Here is a 4836-nt window from a genome sequence, read left to right on the forward strand (position 1 = left end):
CTGGGTCGTATGGTAGTTCTATTTTTAGTTTTTTAAGGAACCCCATACTGTTCTCCATAGTGGCTGTATCAATTTACATTCCCACCAACAGTGCAAGAGGGTTCCCTTTTCTCCACACCCTCTCCAGCATTTACTGTTTGTAGATTTTTTGATGATGGCCATTCTGACTGGTGTGAGGTGCTACCTCATCGTAGTTTTGACTTGCATTTCTCTAATGATTAGTGATGCTGAGCATCCTTTCATGCCACACATTACATCTCATTGACAGTCCCTCCCTCTGCCATGACCCCTTCTCGAACAGACACTTTTTAAAACTCCATTTGTGGGCTTCCCTGGTGGCGCAGTGGTTGAGAGCCCGCCTGCCGATGCAGGGGACACGGGTTTGTGCCCCAGTCCCGGAAGATCCCACATGCCGCAGAGCGGCTGGGCCCGTGAGCCATGGCCGCTGAGCCTGCGCGTCCGGAGCCTGTGCTCCGCAACGGGAGAGGCCACAACAGTGAGAGGCCCACATACCGCAAAAAAAAAAAAAAAAAAAAAAAGTCCATTTGTTGAAGAAATTGGGTTTTCCATCATATCAAATTTCCCAATTCTGGATTTGGCTTATTGTGTCTTCACGGTGCCTTGTAACACATTAGTCTAGTCCTTGAACTTCCTATAAATTGGTAATTCGATGTAAAGTCTTAATTAGATTGTTTTCGTATTTACAAAAATATTTGTAATATATTTGATAAATCAATTTATCTATCTATATCTATATCTCTATATCTATCTCTCTCTCTCTCTATATATATTTGCAAAAATACTTCATTGGTGGGTAAATCAACTTCCTAACGCATCACAGCAGAAGCCATACTGGCCACCTGTCCCACTTATAATTTTCCCTTTCGAAACGCCTCTGGCTCCTGGTTCTCCTCTCCTTTGTCTTTGCCATTTCTTCTCAGTTCCTTTTACAGACTCCTCTTTACCTGCATGTTAAAGTCATTGTCTTCGGGGCCCCACTGTCACTGGTCCATTCCTCCTAGTTTGTATATGGTCCCCTTTTCCATATTTGTAAGGCTGAGGACTCAGAAGTCTATATATATTTTATTTTATTTTATTTTATTTTTGGCTGCATTGGGTCTTCGTTGCTGCGTGTGGGCTTTCTCTAGTTTTGGTGAGCGGGGGCTACTCTTCGTTGCGGTGAGCGGGCCTCTCATTGCGGTGGCTTCTTATTGTGGAGCATGGGCTCTAGGCGCACGGGCTCAGTAGTTGTGGCACACGGTCTTAGTTGCTCCGCGGCATGTGGGATCTTCCCGGACTGGGGATCGAACACATGTCCCCTGTATTGGCAGGCGGATTCTTAACCACTGTGCCACCAGGGAAGTCCCAGAAGTCTGTGTCTTTGATGTGGACCCTCTCCACTGAGTTCCAAGCCCGAATATCCAGTGACCAACGGGATGTCACTGGGTATCCTGTGAGCTATTCAAACTCACTGTGTCCCCAAATGGAGTTAATTATCCTTCTTCCTAAACCTGTTTCTCAGTGTTTTCTTTAGCTCAACGATAAGAACCACTATCCAAGACAGAAACCTGAGCCATCCTAGACTTTTCCTCACCTGCTCCAAATTGCCAAGCCCCAGAACATCCATTTCTTCAATAGCTCGACTGTGTCCCCTCTTCTTGCTGCTATAGACTCATTTCTAAAATTCAGAACAAAGAACATTATCCAGAGTCACACATTTTCCAGCAGGACTAGAGCCTAACCCCGTGCTCCAGCATGGAACACACTGGGATCTTGCTGAGGGCCATAATCAGCTCCAGATTCTCCACCGTGCTCTGGATACACTGTGCTTTACACATATTGTGAATATGGTTTTAGAGGCCAAGTTCAGCAGGGTGGAGCAGCTAAAAGTGGGGAGTTCAGGAGTCAGAACACCTGGGTTTGACCCTCACTTCCACCACTGAGAGCAAACTTAAGTTGGTCAATTTCTCTGTACTTCAGTTTCCTCATCTGTGAAATGGAAATAATATTCCTTCACCACTTTCCTGAAGTCCCCAAATCTCTGGAAACTGGAAGTTGTGTTACATTTTGTTTTTAAATAATTTGTTTGCCAGCCAAACCTGACTAGACTATAAGGATTTGATGACAAAACCTGACGCGAATGGAATTGGGGATATTTATGGTCTTTACTTATCCCACTTAGAATATTCGTCCATTTTACTGCAACTGGCTTTGATGGCAGGCTGCTGCCCCAGCCCACTGGGACAAGTTCCACGATACGCTGTTCTACTTTTCAAAAGTACAATGTCTGAATTCTGAAACGTACCTGACCTAAGAGTTTTGGAAAACAGGTTGTATACCTATAATAGCTACTTCATAGGTGTGTCATAGGTTGATTGCTAAAGAAATTCATATTTGTAAAGTAATTCGAAAAGTATGTGGCCCATAGTAAACCTTGTATCAGTGTTTGATAAATAAACATTTCATGTTACAGTTAACCCTAAAACTGAAGTGAAAGAGAAACTATTTTGTGTCAGAAGTTTGACGAATTTGGGGGCCTCCATCAAAGCTGGGTTGCTGATCCCACGTGCAGCGGAGCGGCTGGGCCCGTGAGCCATGGCCGCTGGGCCTGCGCGTCCGGAGCCTGTGCTCCGCAACGGGAGAGGCCGCAGCAGCGAGAAGCCTGCGTACTGCAAAAAAAAAAAAAACAAAAAAGCTGCGTTGCTGCTATAGCTTTTCTGTTATAAAGAAGTTACATCAGGGAGACAGAAAAACCCCTTTGGATTGGCACTCCAATCCTCTCCCTGCTCAGAACTAACCTCTATTCTGAAGCTGGTGTGTGTGAATCTTTTTGAAGAGAGTTTCTCAATTTGAGTACATATGTATGCATCCATGGTATGTACTATTTTAGAACAAAGGATGATCCAGCCCCGAATGTCACCGATGCTGAGGCCGACAGAGCCTGCCCTCACCTCCTTCTCCACTGTGCACATACTGCAACTACAACCATCGCACACCTGTCTGCCCCTCCCAGGCTGCCACTTCCCAGAGCGAAGAGGCCATGGTCCAGCTAACTGGGATGGAAAAGACTAAACACCTGCTGTGTAAATGAATGAACAAGTCATGGGTCCCTCCTATCACAAATGATCACAAATGAGACATCAGGGAAGGACAGGTGGGACTCAGGTGTCAAGAGCCAGTCCATCCATTCCAATTGCTGACAGGGAGACATGTCTCCATATCTGGAAGAAGTTCCATAGCTGGCACTCTTTGGCAATTTTTAAAGACAGGGAATAGGGCTTCCCTGGTGGCACAGTGGATAAGATTCCGTGCTCCCAATGCAGGGCGCCTGGGTTCGATCCCTGGTCAGGGAACTAGATCCTGCATGCGTGCTGCAACTAAGAGTTCGCAGGCCACAACTAAGGAGCCAGCGTGCCGCAACTATGGAGCCCACACGCCACAACTCAGGAGCTGGCAAGCTGCAACCAAGGAGCCCTCGAACCACAACTAAGGAGCCCACGAGCCACAACTAAGACCCAGAGCAACCAAAACAAAAATTAAAGACAGGGAATAAATAAGTGTCAACACTGACTGAGTATATACTGTGTGGCCAGCACTATGCATTTTCCAGGCACTAATTCCAGGTGGTCCGCACAAGGACCGCATGTGGGGGAATCATGAATGCCCATCTCAAGAGTGAGGAACACCAAGCACTGGGAGGTGGAAGTAACTAGCCAGCAGGGGTGGGACCAGCCTGGTGGTTTCTCTGGGGGAAGGTAGGAGAGTCCTTTGTACAGAGAAACACTTCACTCTCAAATAGCTAAGAACCTGCTGCAATTATAGACTTCGGTTTGTATATGTGCCTCAGTCATGTTAATTTTCTATTTCGGCGTACGGGTTTCAAATAAAAAAAGAGAACTGCTAAAGGTTTGAAATTTTGGTCACGTGTCACCTCAGGGGAAGTTAATTCTGATTTTTGTCTGCAATACCCAAGCACAAACTGCAACTCCAGTAATAAAACGGGAACTTGGAAAAATAAGCACCCAGGGCTGATGAAAGTAACGCATTTGTCTCAGGGCAGGGGCTGGAACGTGCAGCTAAGTGTTCCGAGGGAGAAGCATGTTAATACTACATCTTTTCAACCACCTTTGATGGACGTGGTAAGATTCTCAGGTCAGCGCGGCTCACCCTGGCAACGCACTGTAATAACTTATTTAAAAGGCAGCTGGCTTTTACAAATGGACTGTCTCGTCCATTTTTAGGTTTTCGTTCTCAGAAATGTATTCTTCTATCAAAACAATAGTCACTCCTTGTAGTAAGAGCTCAATTATACCTTTCCTACAACAGAGGAGACTGCAGAGGTGAGCAGGTTTGGGAACTGCCGTCCTTGGCTCTCAATTCTGGATGACATTCAAGCTCTGTAGAGACAAGCAGATAACCAGAAGGACATCACACAGGGATTCTCACTCCTTTAGAGCAGGAGTTGGCAAGCTACCACCCACAGGCCAAACCTGGCCTGTGGCCTGCTTTTATAAATAAAGTTTTATTGGCATGCAGCCATGCCCAGTTGTTTACTTACCATCTCTGGCTGCTTTCCTGCTGCAAGGGCAGAACGCAGGAGTCAGGACACAGCCCACCTGGCCTGAAAGCCAAAACTAGGAACTCTTAGGCCCTTGATAGAACACGCACGTGGAGCTCTGTGCTGGAGAAGCGGAGTCCGACGGGCTTGCATCCTTTTCCGCGGGGCTAAAGGAATTGGAGCGGGAGAGGACACCTGACTCACTGAAGGCCTTTGCCTAGTTCGGCTGGGTTAAAGATACAAGAAAACAGAAACGCAACAACTAGGCAGTATCTCCA

This window comes from Grampus griseus, assembly GCF_964374135.1.
Source record: "Grampus griseus genome assembly, chromosome: X".
Lineage (NCBI taxonomy): Eukaryota > Metazoa > Chordata > Mammalia > Artiodactyla > Delphinidae > Grampus > Grampus griseus.